The sequence below is a fragment of the Camelus dromedarius genome, chromosome 29 (assembly GCF_036321535.1).
Source record: "Camelus dromedarius isolate mCamDro1 chromosome 29, mCamDro1.pat, whole genome shotgun sequence".
Classification (NCBI taxonomy): Eukaryota; Metazoa; Chordata; class Mammalia; order Artiodactyla; family Camelidae; genus Camelus; species Camelus dromedarius.
This window is the reverse complement of record NC_087464.1, coordinates 3332336-3348105: the sequence shown is the minus strand read 5'-3', so window position 1 is coordinate 3348105 and position 15770 is coordinate 3332336. Positions and strand designations below refer to the sequence as shown.

The 15770-nt window shown below is 39.5% G+C and overlaps 1 pseudogene; it reads right to left on the bottom strand.

Moving 5' to 3' along the window:
- Window positions 1–5546: 5546 nt before the first annotated feature.
- Window positions 5547–6098, bottom strand: LOC105092518 (NADH dehydrogenase [ubiquinone] 1 alpha subcomplex subunit 12-like; annotated as a pseudogene).
- Between the last annotated feature and the right edge of the window lie 9672 nt (window positions 6099–15770).

The following is a 15770-nucleotide window of genomic DNA, read 5'->3' as shown; positions in this document are numbered from 1 at the left end:
GGGGTGTGTGTGTGTGTGTGGAGAGGTTGTATGTGAGAACCAGCTGCTGGCAGGCATGGGGCACGGTGAGGGGAAAAGAGAAAAGGGAAAGTCTTCTTTGTGCATCAGGGTCTCCACACTGGGCTTTGTACTCCAAAGGGTCCTCTTTGTGCCTGTGTTCTTTTCTCCTTTCAAAGGAGAGACAAACTGCTGGGGGAGGGGTGCTGGGGCAGGGAGATGCTGGCTGGGCGGTTTCTCCATTCTAACGCTTGCCGCCTATTCTTTGCGCTAATCATCTATTATATATTCCATCACCATTCCTACTTAAATTGCCTCCACTTAAGTTGCCTTAATTTGCTGATTGGCCAGTGAGGTCTAAAGGGATCTCTGGCTCCTGTGCAGAATGAAAGGTTAACAAAAACCTTGAGTGCCCCTGGCTTCAGACAGAGAATCACTCAAAGCTGGGGCTGGACAATGTGAATCGGGAGTGTAAAGGGAAAAGGAGTCTCGGGGAGGGCTGAATGAATAAATCATTAAAGCTTCAGGTAACTCCACCAAGATTTCTGAAACACTGACAGCTGGGTTCATTATCCCACGTCTCCCAAACTCAACATTCTGTCGCCACTCATAGGCAGGGAGGTGCTTCACATGTGACAGCCCCAGTACCTGACCAGGCTCTGGGCAAAGTTTGAGACTGGGGCTCGTCTCAGGAAAGCTGGTGTGCGGGTCTGTGTCTGTGTGAGCTTTGTTTCCGAGAACAAACGAACAAACGTGTGGACAGACAGCTGGGAGGGGGCGGGCGTGGGAGGGAGGGGCAAACGTTGAGCCCTCCCGTTGAGAGGAGGGGGCTTCCGGCCTTGCACTCTCTTCTTTGATGCCTGGCAAGTTCTTCATTGTGCTCCTGTCTCCTTTAGGGTCACAGCAGAAGCCAGGGTGGCAATCGTAGGGAGATGCAGAGGGCTAGTACTCTGCCCACCTTTCTCCCTCGCCGTTCCTTCCTTTGGGCTGACAGCCGTCCATCAGCCATTTTCTGTTCTATTACTATGAAGACAGCCTTCAGTGGCTACAGATAAATTGCCTGTCTGCCCATCTGCTCCCCATCCAAATGCAACTGAGTGTGGACATTTGGGATGGAATATTAGGGGTCTTCGATTCAGGTGTGGATGAATGGAGAAGTCCTGATCATCTATGGTTTAAGATGTGGAATTAAAAGGCAGATGGAATTCGACAAAAGGTGAGTTAAGAACTTCATAGAGCCAAGGGTGATTTGAAAAACAACTCAAAAGAAAAAAAAAATATATATATATATATATATATGAGAGGAAAAAAAACATAGCTTTAGAAGGCCCTAATATCAGGAATGTAAATTGTGCTCAGTGAAAACCTTTCCCTCACTTAGCCTAGCTGGTGCCTAGAAGTATGCCTCGCTCAGGGCTGGTACAGGATGTGATAGACACTCTCCATGCTTATCCAAGGAGAGGCCACAGGAGGTGTCATTTGGGTCAGGCCAGTGTTATATCTGTGCAGGGTTTTCTTTTCTGTCATTTTAATGACAAAAGTGATTCGTCTGCTGGAAGGGACAATTTTTTTTTAACGTGTGCTAACTTCTTCAGTGTTGTAAAGCTTGAATGTTTGAAATTGGGACTCTTGAGTAAAAGCTAATTTCAGGCCCGTCAGTAAAAGTCTGTTTCTGAGAACAAAGTTCCTGAGGACCCACTTGTATCTGCAGCAGCGGAGGCGAAGGGGGTGCTGTGTGTCAGTGCAGGGAGGGGTCCTGCGGGAGCCTGCGGATGCCTCTCGCTGCATTGCAGGGTGTTGTCTGCTCCTGAGCAGGCCCTGGGCCCCAGTATGGGGGCAGCTGTTTGTGCGGAAGAGGGGAGGAGGCTGTACATATGCCATTATCTCCCCCGCTCGCCCTCCTTCACCTCCCTCCCCCTTAGTGGCGTCACGATTATTAATAAACCATTTCTCACTTATCTCTGCAGATGTAAACACTTCACCAGAATTGCGCAGCTCTTGTGCGCGCTGTCCAACTCACGTAATCAGTGTAGTGGGATTTGGAATTAGCCATGACCATTTCATATTTAGACATAAAATACGTTTGAAAATACCCTCATCGCCTGGAATTATGATATGGAATGTTCACGGAGCGTAATGTTTCGCAAAAACGTAATGAAGGGCTTGACGGGGTGAGGAGAAAGCCATGCGCCACTTCCTGTCCACCTCCTCAGTTTAACCCTCTTATCTGCAGGAGCTCTGTCAGCCTGTAGACATCTGAATGTTTACAATGAGCCTCTTTAAGGAGAATCTGCAATTTTTTACTAGAGAGATAGATAAAGGTGATGGCAGCTCAGTGGAAGGGTTTGGGGTAGAGAGTGTGTGCATCTGAGTGTTGGCATGGGTCGGGGTGTTCCCTGCACTGGCTGCTTTTGGCTCTGACTGAAGTGCTGGGAAGATTGTGTTGTACAGTTCTATGGGTTTTGACAAATGCAAAACGTCCTATGTTCACTATTACAGTATCATACAAATGGCTTTACTTCCCTAAAAAGCCCTCTCTGTCTCATCTGGTCAATCCTCCACCTTCCTCAACAAACCCCCTCCCCCCTGCCACTGATCTATTTACTGTCTCTACATTTTTGCCTTTTTCAGAATGTTATATACATGAAATGACACAGTATGTAGCCTTTTCAGACTAGCTTCCTTTTCTTGGCTACATACCTTTAAGGTTTCTCCATATGTTTTCAGAGTTTGGTACCTAGTTTCTTTTTATTGCTGAATAGTATTCCATTATATGGATATACCGTAGTTTCTTTATCCATTCACCCAAGGGCATCTTAATTGCTTCCGATTTTTACTGATTATGAGAAAAGGTTATATGTAAACAGCATGGGCAGGATTTGTGTGAATGTGAGTTTTCAAATCAACTGGACACCTATATAGGAATCGTAACACTATGGCTGCTTTGTACGGTATGTAAATACTGTGGCTGGCTAGCTTTGATTGTATAGTGATGCTGGATTGTATGGTAATATTGTGGCTCACTTTGTGAGATGCCAAACTGTCTTCCATGGTGTCTGTGCCGTTTTGCTTCCTTGCCAACAATGAATGGGAGTTTCTCTTGCTCTGAATCTTCAGCCACAATGATTTTGTCAGTTTGGAATTTAACCCTTCTAATAGATGTGATTGTATGTCATTGATGTCTTAATTTGCATTTTCCTAATGATGAAATGATGCTGAGGACTTTTTTGCATGTGCTTGTTCTCCATCTGCATATCTTCTTTGATGAGGTGTCTTTTTAATCTTTGCCTTTTTAATTGGGTTGCTTTCTTCTTGTCACATATTTTGGATATAAGTACTTTATCTCATATGTGTTTTGCATATTTTCTACCAGTATGTGGCTTGACTTGTCATTCTCTTAACTGTGTCTTTGACAAAGCAGTTTTTAATCATAATAAAGTCAAATTTATTGATTTTTTATTTCATGAAGCATGCCTTTGCTATTGCATTTAAAAACTCACATAGATGTTCTTCTAGATATTATTCTGGAATTTTTAGTTTTGCAATAGGTATATGATCCATTTTGAATTAATTTTTGTGTAAAGTATAAGGCATGTGCCTAGGTTCATCTTTTAGCATATGGATATCCAATCATTCCAGCATTATTTATTGAAAAGCTATCTTTTGGCCATTGGATTGTGATTGTGTCTTTGTCAAAGATTAGTTGACTACGTTTGTGTGGTTCTCTTTCTAAACTCTATTCTCTTCCATTGATCTACATCTATTTTTTTTTCTTTTTCACCAATACCATACTGTCTTGATTACTGTAGCTTTATATTATTGTTTTAAATCTGTTATTGTGAATCCTTCAACTTTGTGTTTCCTCTTAAGGTTTCTGTTGGTTCTTCTAGGTGGTCCTATGTGTTTTCATAGGCATTTTAGACTCGGTTGATATCTACAAAAAATGGCTTCCTGGGATTTTTTTTAATTGAAGTATAGTCAGTTTACAAGGGTGTGTCAATTTCTGGTGTACACCATAATGTTTCAGTCAAACAAATACATACATATATTCATTTTCACATTCTTTTTCATTATAGGTTACTACAAGATATTAAACATAATTCCCTGTGCTATACAGTATAAACTTGTTGTTTATCTATTTTATATATAGTAGTTAGTATCTGCAAACGTCAAAATCTCAATTTATACCTTCCCACCCTGTTCCCTCACTGGTAACCATAATTTTGTTTTCTATGTGAATCTGTTTCTGTTTTGTAAATAAGTTTATTTGTGTGCTTTTTAAATTCCACATATAAATGATATCATATAGGATTTTTCTATCTCTTTCTGGCTTACTTCACTTAGAATGATAATCTCCTAGTCCATCCATGTTGCTGGCATTAGTTTATTCTTTTTTATGACCAAGTACTATTCCATTGTATATATGTCACAACTTCTTTATCTAGTCATCTGTCAATGGACATTTAGGTTGCTTCCATGTCTTGGCTATTGTATATAGTGCTGCTTTGAACACTGGGGTGCGTGTATCTTTTCAAATTCGAGTTCTCTCCAGACATATGCCCAAGAGTGGGATTACTGTGTCATATGGTATGTCTATTTTTAGTTTTTTAAGGAATTGCCATACTATTTTCCTTAATGGCTGCACCAAACTGCATTCCCACCAACAGTGTGCTTCTCAGGATTTTGATTGGGATTTCTTTGAGTCTATATATCAAGTTCAGAAGAACTGACATTTTAGCAACACTGAATATTACAAACCGTGAATGGTGGATGCCTCTCCATTTAGTTAACTGTTACTTGATTTCTTTAATGACCCTATACATAGATATCCCATACTGATTTATACCTAAGTACTTCATTTTTTGGTGTCATTGTAGATAGTGTTCTTTTAAATTTCAAGGAACAATGGTTAATTTTTGATTTATAGGAAAGCAGTTGTGTCTTGCAACTGTTTTATGATTGTTTCTTAGTTCTGAAAGCATTTTTGTAAATTGTTTGATAATTTGTATATCCTTTTGTCATCTGTGAATAAAGACTTCTCTATTTATTTCTTTTCAATTTGTATGCCTTATATTTATTTTTGTCCTATTACAATAGGTAGGACATCCAGAACAATGTTGAGTAAGACTGATGAGAGGAAATCCTTGTCCTTTTCCTGGTCATGAAAGGAAACCATTCAGTCTTTCACCATGATGAAGTTTGATTTAGATTTTAGATGTAGATTTTCATATATATATATTATGTGTATGTGTGTGTGTGTGTGTATATATATATATATATATATATATATATATATATGCTTTGTTAAGAGTAGAGGAATTCCTTTCTATTCCTAGATTTCTTAGAATTTTTATTATGATAGGTATTGAATTTTGTCAAATACTTTTAATGTGTCTATTGATATGATTATATTTTTCTGAAACAGACTGAATGTTAATATGATGAATTACATAGATTGATTTACAAATTTTGAACCTATCTTGCCTTTCTGAAATTAATCTCCCCTGGCTGTGCTATATAATCTTTTACATGTATATTACTGGATAACATTTTTTTTTAATCAAACAATTTTAATGACGTTAATAGTAAGCAGTAAAAGTAAAATTACATGGCAAGCCTCACATTTTACATGTTTAAAATGTTTTTAATTGTCTTTATTTGTAAGGTGTTGAAGGTGGGACCCACTCCTGAATCTTCTTTCTAGTGGTGGAATAAGGTACATATTGTTGTGGTGTGCCAGTCACGTTGAATTTATGGTTTGTCCAAATGAATTTACGAGCAGTAGGTGGTTTTGTTGTCGGAGGATCATCAGTCATGCAGTGAAGCCAACGATGCCATTCAGCGGGCACCATGCTTCCGTCCACATCCCAGAATGTGTTTTTGCCATTCATTTCAGTGGTATATATAACCCATCAGTGACGGCCAAAAAACTGCTTGTTGTCTTCATAGTATTTGTTTCCATATTTGTCTTCCCCCACTAATGTACCAACCCTCACATCATTTGCCCTGAATAAAATCTGTAGGTAGCCGCGGAGGCCGCTGTGGCCGCTGACCTGCTGCAGCCCGAGCTTAAGGACCTGCAGGAGCTCCATCTTGTCCCACAGGCCTGGATAACATATTTTTAAGGGTACTTGCATCTATGTTCATGAAGGATATTGGCCTTTAGTTTTATTTTCTTGCAATAATTTGTGTGGTTTTTAGTATTAGTGAAATGCTGGTCTCACAACATGTGCTGGGAAGTGCTCCTACTGCTTCTGTTTTGGGGAAGATGTTGTATAAAGTGGTATTATTTCTTCCTTAAATGTTAGAATTCATCTGGTCCTGATGCCTTCTTTTCCGGAAGGTTTTAATTATCAAGTCAATTTATTTTACATAGATATAGGACTACTCAGGTTATCTGTTTCTCCTGACAGAGTTTCGGTAGTTGTCTCTTTCAAGTAATTCATCCATTTCACCTAAGTTATGAAATCGACGGGCATAGAATTCTTCACGCCATGCCCTTATTATCCTTTTAATGTCCATGTGATCAGAAGTGATTTTCTCCCTTTCATTTCTGATACTGTTTATTTGTACCTTCCAGCTGCCCTGGTTAGAGGTTTGTAAGGAACCATATTTGTTGTTTTCCACTGTAATTATTATCTTCGTTCTTTTATAGGTAAGTTTTTTTATGTCAAATATTTATTTTCTCTATTACCTCTTTGTTATCATTCTGATACTCCAGTCACAAGTAGGTTATTCCTTTTAATATTGTCATGAAGTTCTTGAATGTTCTATTCTTTTGTTGCTATTGTTGTCCATTCCTTTTTTTGTTTTTTCCCTCTTTGCACTTTGGTCAGAAGATTTCCATTGACTTACTCTCCAGGTCGCCGATCCCTTCCTCCACCATGTCAAAAGCCTGTCGGAGACATTCTTCATTTCTTCTACTGTGTTTGCCATCTCTGGTATTCTCCTTTGATTCCTTCCTTAGTTTCCATCTCTCTGCTTCCATTGCCTGTTTCTTCTTGCACGTTGTCTACTTTTTCCATTAGAGCCCTTAATATATTAATCATAGATACTTTAAATTCCTTGCCTGGTAATTCCAACATCTGTGTCATATCTGAGTCTGGATCTGATGATAATGTTGTCTGTGCAGTTCTGTGTTTTTTCTTGCCTTTTGACATGGGATTTATTTTCATTGAAAGCTAGACATATTATATCAGCTAATAGGACCTGGAGGACTTTAGTGTGAGGATTTGTGTTAATCTGGTCAGAAGTTGGGTTTTGTTTAATGCTTGTTGTAGCTGTATGTACCAGAGGCTTCAAAATTCCTTCAGTGATCTTGTTTCTGTCTCCTCTTTTAGCTCTGGGAATCCCTATGTCTCACTGTTTAGAACACATTTGTACCTCACAAATGTTTCAGTTTCACTTCTTTATATTGAGACTGCCTTGGTGTGATCATAAGGCCTGGAAGGGTGGAGGGCATTTGATAGTCTTCTGAGTCAATATTTTAGTTTGCTTGTGTCTGAGGGCTGTGGACTTCACAAAGTGTTTCTGTCCTTCATATAGTAGTAAAGCTTCCCTCCGCCCTGTGGCTTGATGCCCTACTTCCTCCACTGGTTAGAGCACCCCTTGAATTGAATGTATTTCCTTGTATTGCTGTTGACTGCAGTTTCTGTTCTGTTTTGTTTTTCCTTTAGGTGAGACAGAAAGGCTGGTGGGGGCTGAAGTGGAGAGTGGTTCCCTGCCCCACAAGCTGGGATAAGGTTTCAGAATTGTGCCCTAATGAAGTCCTTTCCCCTGGGGAGTGGCTACCCTGTGGAGAAGGCTCTGGGTGTGTTTCATAATAGTTGCATTCCTCCCCACCCTCCCCAAACAGGGCTGAGTTGGGTCTTTCAGATATACTCACTCTGAGGAAGCTGGTGGAGCTCCTGGAGGGGAAGATGTGGGTTTACTTTAAGCCTCATTTCTGCTTCTAATTCAAGAAACTTTGTCTGTCAAGTGCACAGAAATGAAGCAGCAAAGTCCTCCATGCCAATTATAGAGGAAATTGAACTCCCGTATACTGCTGGTGGGTGTGAAAAGTGATTCAGCCCCTTGTGAGAAAATGTTTGGTAGTATCTAGTAAAACTAAATATACACATACCCTGTAACCCAGCAAATTCCATCCTGACTACATACTCAAAGGACATGATTGCTTACGTTCATCAAAAAATATTTTCAACAATGTTGATAGCAACTTTACTTCTATTAGCCAGAAGCTGGAAACTCACTATCCATCAACAGTATCATGGGGCAATAAATCATGCATAGTCATGCAATGGAATATGGGACAACAATGAGAAAAACTAAAATAAAACCATAGGTACCTGTAATAACATGGACTGATCTCATGGACAAAATGTTGAATGAAAAGGACCACATACTGCATGATTCCATTCATTGGAAGCTCAAAAACATTCCAAACAAACCTATAGTGTCGGATGTCAGAATAATTCTTGGCTAGAGAGGACCAATAGCTAGATACAGAGGGACCTTTCAGGGCTTTGGGACCGAATCTTGGTCCAACTCACTATTCCTCCTGCAAAGTTCCAGACTCCATACCTGGTAGAGGGATGTGGATAAAGTGCTGACAACAGGCTGTGTACATCAAACCAGGACAGAGACACTTTGAAATTGGTGTCCTTTAAGAAAAGCCTTATTTTTCAGGTAAAACTATGTGGAGTTATGATTTGGGAAACCTTTGATGGGCAACTTGCATGTGTAGGAGGCAAGTGGGTTTTGTCCTGGGCTGGGAGGAGTCCTCCTGATGCTCGCCCACTCTTTCTCGTGCCTGGTAGAGTCTTCTTCCTGCCTTTGCCATCTTGCAGTGGAGTGAGGTGAAAAAGAGGTGCTTTTCTGTGTTGCAGAGTTTTCCAGGAGCACTGCTCCTTCCTGTGTTGTGCCTTCTGTGACTCATTGGTGGGGAAAGGATGGGAAGGGACTATTAGAAGAGTTGAAGAGCGAGTACTGAGAGTCCCCACACACAACACAGCCTCTTGTCCGTATTACTCATACCTTCAATTAGTGCGGTACCTTAGTCACAGCTAATGGACCAATATTGAACCATTACTAATGACTAAAGCTTATGGATGCTACCTTCCTTATTATTATTTTTCAGTCATACAGCAGCTTTATCTTTTTTAATTAGATTTTTTTGTGTTGTTCCCTCCTCGTTGCTGGATAAAATCCATACAAATGAAATGCTGACTCACTCAGTAAATAATAATGAAAAGGTAAATTAATTTTACCAAGAAGCCAGTACATGTGAGACATCATCTTGAAGACATTAGCTTAGTTTTATCTAATGTTCTCTTTCTGTTCCAGGACACTAAACAGTAGTTAGTCATCATGTCCCTTGGGCTCCTCTTGGCTGCGATACTTTCTCAATTTGTGGTGACCTTGAGAGTTTTGAGTAATACTGATCAGGTACTTTGCAGCATGGCCCTCTGCTGAAATTTAGCTGCTGTTTTCCTCCTGGCTGAGTTGGGCTTATGGGCTTGGGGACGAGGACCACAGAGGTGAGGTGCCGTCTCTAGCACATCCTATCAAAGGCAAACACATTCAGTGTGGTTGAGCACTTCGGTGTTGCACTTGACCACCTAGGTGCTGGCCTAGGTGGCCCCACTCTAAGTTAAGAGCTGTATCTTTGGAAGGAAGTCACTTCGCGCAGCCCATGTACGGGGGTGGAGAATTTTGCTTCCTCTCCATGAGAGTGGAGCATCTCTATAAATTGTTTGGAATTCTTCTGCACAAAGTCCACATTTTACATATTTATATATTTGTGTCAATTTCTGGTGTACTGCATAATGCTTCAATCACACATGAACATGCATATATTCATTTTCATGTTCTTTTTCACCATGGGTTACTATAAGATATTGAATAGAGTTCCCTGTGCTACACAGTATAAACTTGTTATTTATCTATTTTATATAGATTAGTTAGTATCTGCAAATCTCAAACTCCCAATTTATCCCTTCCTACCCACTTCCCCCACTGGTAACCATAAATTTGTTTTCTATATCTGTGAGTCTGTTTCTGTTTTGTAAATAAGTTCATTTGTCTTGTTTTAGAGTCCACATGTAAGTGATATCATATGATATTTTTCTTTCTCTTTCTGGCTTACTTCACTTAGAATGACAATCTTCAGGCCCTTCCATGTTGCTACAAATGGCATTATTTTATTCTTTTTTATGGCCAAGTATTATCCCATTGTACAAATATACCACAACTTCTTTATCCAGTCATCTATTGATGGGCATTTAGGTTGTTTCCATGTCTTGGCTATTGTAAATAGTGCTGCTGTGAACACTATGTATTTTTTTGAATTAAGGTTCCCTCTGGGTATATACCCAGGAGTGGGATTGCTGGATCATATGGTAAGTCTATTTTTAGTTTTTTGAGGAATCTCCATACTGTTTTCCATAATGTTACACCAAACTACATTCCCACCAACAGTGTAGGAGGGTTCCCTTTATTCTACATCCTCTCCAGCATTTATCATTTGTGGTCTTTTTAATGATGGCAGTTCTGACAGTCCTCATTTTAAATCTCTGAACCCCAGAACTCCTGAGAGATACAGGCTATCAAGTGTCAGCTCATAAAAATCAAGGTGTTTCATTGTAAGTCTCTTGCATAACCTAGTGTCCAGTATTATATTTGTTAAAAGTGATTTGTTTTAATTCTTGAGGAAAGAAATTGGTAGCAGGTCTCTGGGAGAGTGTGTGGGGGGCTGCAGTGGGGCAGGGTCCTTTATATAACACACACCCTAACTGTGGGCACAGCTGGGTTGTCCTGAGTGCCTGAATTTTCTCCTCAAAGCATAGGAGAGGATGAGGAAGGTTGTGAAGGGGAAGGTGGACATGTATTTGGGTCTGGGCATAAGAAGGCTTTGAAGATAGTTGTGATGGTCCAGCGCAGGGTGCTGGAGTCCTAACCTGGTGAGGAAAATGTCCAAGGACTGTGTCCAGCACAGGGCAATATGTGCAAGTTTATTGTCCAAGATCTTGGTTTCCATTATCCTTAAAATACACACACACTTAATGCATCTGCAGTATGTAACTGGTCTCCCACGGTGGCTGCCCTCCTCCCTCCGTGCCTTCTCGCCTGGCTCAGACCCCATCCCCTGCCAGGCTCCAACACCCTCATTCCTTCCTTTTGCCCCTCTAGCTCAGACACCCTGCACAGGGCTCCCCTCTCATAGGGTAAATCACGTGGGATCTCTCACTACCCATTTTTTTCCCTTGAGATTAAAAAAAAAATACAGAGAGATGCCAGGATGTCTGAGACTTGAGCTATATGACAAAAGGAAGTACTGAGGCCCCCTTTTCTCAGATTTTGTTCCTGATAACAAAGCTGAACAAATGAAGTCTATGGCACTTTCATTAGTCAGCTTTCATTAAGTTAGACCACAGTATCAGAGACTCCCAAAGTTTCACTGAATTACAATCAAAACATGTGTTTCTGGCTAATGTATATATCAGCAGTGGTCAAATACAACTTAGCTTTGTGTATATTCTGGAATCCAGGAAGAAAACATATCACATTCTCATAGCATAAAGGAAAGCAATCCTACATCTTTAGATAGGTCTTCAAGTGTCTGGTTGGATGCAGCATTCAGCACTTCAACTCACAATGCAAACACAGTACAATGGCCAAACCCAGTGTCTATGGGACGTAGAGTATATTCTATTTTTTTTTTTTTTTGCAGAGAGTGGAAGAGGAACAATTGGGAACAACAGTGGAATCTACCACAATCCAGTCTTTGTTATAAAAAAAAAATTACTTCATTTCCTCAAGTGTGCAGAATTCACTTCCTACAATAAGTGAAATCTCCAAAGTCCCATCTAATGGTACTATCAGACAAAGCCCTGGATCTCATAATAGCACTCCACACGATATTAATTCTACATTATCCAGAGATATATAAAAAGATAAGCTCTTTACTCCACACACAATCAACAATATTGGCACAAGGTCATCTCAGTAAATACTCTCCTTCAGAAAGGAGGAGATTGGAATGCACTCAGCTTAGATTGCAGGAAGTTTAAAGTCTTTCTTGATGGACCTGAGGTCTCCCCCCAACCTCCAGCTAGCTGGTAGACAATTTTCTTCCGCTAGACCCAGTGTGTTCTCCCTTGGTTCAGGGATCCAGTCTCTGTGATTCTTGGCTCTACCCTCTCAGTGGACCATAGTTCTCCATCACCCTACTTGTCCACATTGGAGTAGGGCATTCAAGAATATTCCTTCTTTGGGGGTTAACAGAATCATTAGGGGCCCAATGATCATTCTAAGTCTCAAACATCCACAGGCTATTTTAATAGGCTGGTGGCTTTTTGACAGTACAACTCTCTCAGCGTAGTTAGCTTTTATTTTGTGTGATTCTAATGTGCCAATAGTCACAGACACAAACCTTTCCAAGTTGTGCTCCACCTGTCCCTTAAAGTAGTCTGAGGTAAGTTGATATAACTCAAGGCAGTTAGGCTTCCAAGAAAGAGTCCAACTCTTAGTATTGTTTTGTTGTTGTTGTTCCCTGAGACATTTTGTACAACTAAAGCTGTTCACTGAATGTCCCTTTAATCAGTTCAGAGGTTGTAACAGAGTGTGATCTGGTCTTTACTCTAACACTGAGTTTTGATCTTTGTTTCCAATTTCACCTTTCATTGTTTGGAGAAGATAAATGATCCCAGCTTGCAAATTTGCTGTCAAATCCATAGATTGTTTTCTGAAACTGTCTCTTTCTTACAGTACCTTTTCTAGAGTAACCGGTAACAGCCACGTCCTGGCAGTAACGTTCACGTTCCCAATCTGATTGCCTAAGCTCATAAGCTTATTCCAAGTTATTACACACAACAGTTTTAGCAAGTGTTTTATCAACAAAAACACGGGCCAGTCAGTTTTCTCGGTATCAATAACAGCTTTCTAACTGACTCTTGGATGGACCTGTTACAAATATTTTAGTTTTTTGTTCTGGTGGCACCTCATAACTGGTGCGATGCCTTTGTTCATTTCATTGTCACTAAGTTACTGTTATGATAAGAACTGACCTAAAATCTCAGGTATTTGGAATTACAAACATTATTTTGTTATTTGCACGAAATCGTGGCTGTGCATATGATGGAGGTCCAGTGTGGTTCTCCACACAGCATCTGTATGCGGGGATCTGGGGTGAAGGGCATGCCGTTCTGGTGACAGGAGGGACAAAAGCCATCATAGGAGCACATGGTGGCTCCCAGGCTGATGCTTGGATGTGGCATCCATCCCTTTGGCTCACTTTCCAAGAGCAAGTTTACACATTGGTTGGGGCAATAAAATACTCTGATAGGAAAGTGGGAATCGATAAGTGGTACTGATTGTACAACCTGCTGCTTGTGAGCAGGAGACAAGAAGGACGTTCCTGGTCTTGAGATAGCTCCACAGAGCCTGCATAATGTTCTTTGTGTAATAAATAGATTCCTCTGTACCTTTGTTCCCTGCTTCTTTTATTCATTTTATTTTTCTAGAAGAAAAGGGGAGAAATGAGACTGGGGATACATGGAAAGAAAGAAGGAGCATCTCCTTGCCTTTTCCTCCTTGCTGGAATCTATGTATCCTAATAGACCTTTTCTCTATCCTGTTGCTGTGGAGATGGGAAAAAATATGGCTCAACATTTACTTACTGTTACCACCTGTTTCCCTGCTGACATGCACTGTAGTCACCAGGCTTTGAAACGGATTAATCCGTCCCTGATGAAGGTGCCTGTAGTGTGCTCAGAAACACTGCGAAAACCAGTGATTTGAAATAATTCATGAAATATGGAATTGCATAAGTATTAAGGTAATGGCTGAGAAAAATACGAAGCGTTAGCAACTTCTCATGAATAAAAGGGCCCTGGCTTACAAAGAGCACTGGCCCCACAATAAAATCTGTGTCCTGTTCGTCCCTCTCCTTATCTCATGTGCTCATTCCTAGAAACATTTTCTGGCTTCAGGAAGGGGCAGCTCCTGGGGACATGTTATGTGATTCACACATTTACAAGCCAAAACATGTAAAACTGGGACCAGGGTTTTTTTTTATTTGTTTGTTTGTTTTTTAAAGTGGTTCTTCCATGTAAAGAAATGTTCAGGTCTACTTGTCCATATTTGGCTACAGAGAACAACGTTTGTAAAGAGACACACAGAAGGCACATAGGGGTAAAGGGAAGGGGGGAGCCCCTGGTTCTGACGAGTCCATACAGCTTTTTGTTTGCACTGTGAACGTTCTTTCTGCCCACAACCTGTCTCTCCAGAAAAACCAGTGGGATTGTCTCCAGGAAGGTGTCAGCTGAGATCACTGTCTCATAAAGATCACTGTCTCATTTTAAACTGCCAATTTGAAAAAACACTGATAGCTTGAATTAACCCATTCTGATATCCTTCTTTAATGGTTTTCCCAAACACTGAAAAAATTACATAAGTGAATTACTCTTAATATGCATTCAAACACTGTAGTCTATTTCTTAGCCATATCTGTCTCAAATACCATTCTCTGGTATTTTTAAAAATATATATAAGCGAATAATGACACTTATGTCATTTTTTCATAATATTATCTCAAACATTATCATAGTATTTTATTTATTTATGCACAATTTTAAAGGTTACATTTCCATTTACAGTTATTACAAAATATCGGCTATATTCCCTGTGTTGTACAATATATCCTTGTCCTATCTTATTATTGCTGTACTTCTTGAAGTATACTTAAAACTGTACTTTTGAAATAATTGACACCTTAGAAGGACATATATTTTAAACTGGTGAGAAATTTTTACACAGGTGTTGAGGAACATGGTAAGTTGATACTCTCAGTTCTGATTTTCATTAAAATGTTTATTAAAATAGAGAAAAACATAAAAAGAGATGAAAACATGAGAAGTTTTCAAAGATAAAGGATACATAAAACACCCCAATAAAATTGTAGAAATAAAAGATACAATAGCTAAAATTAAGAACTCCATGTATAGAATAACAGCTTGAGTGACTGAATGAGAAATAGGAGGATGAACCAACAGCAAATATACAAAAATAATTACAAAGAATAAATAATTGAGAATTTATATTTGAGGCTTCAAGAACACAGTGAAAATATCTAACACATTTAGAATTAAAATCTACAAAGTTGAAAAGAAGGAAATTGGGGCCCAAAGCAATATTTAAAGGAATAATGCCTTGGAATTTCCCAAAATCTGATGAAAATATCAATCAACAGATTAAAGAAGTCCAGTGAAAATCAAGCAGGATACAGAGAAAAACCATGCCTATGGCACACCCAGTAGAAACACTGAATACCGATGTAATGAGGAAAATTTTGAAAGAAGCCAGATAAAAAAAAAAACAGACACATTGTGTCTAAAGGAGCAACAGTAAAACAGACAGATTTCCAAACAGAAATAATTGAAACCAGGAAACAATGGAATGTCTTCATAAGTAAAAAAGAAATAATGGATGACCAAGAATTCTATATTCAGTGGAAATATCCTTTAAAATTAAGGTAAAATGAATACGTTTTCAGAAAAAAAATTGCCAACATACCTTTACTAAAATATAAAAACAAAAGGACTTCTTTGGGCAGAACAATCCCTAAGAGAAACACTGGAAATACAAGAAGATAAGAAGGACAAAAGACGGGCTAAATAGATGGTTAAGTATCAGTGGGCATTGGTATACAAAACAATGATACTAAGATCTTATAGGATTCAAAATATAGGTAGAATCAAAATGTAGGAAAATGATCA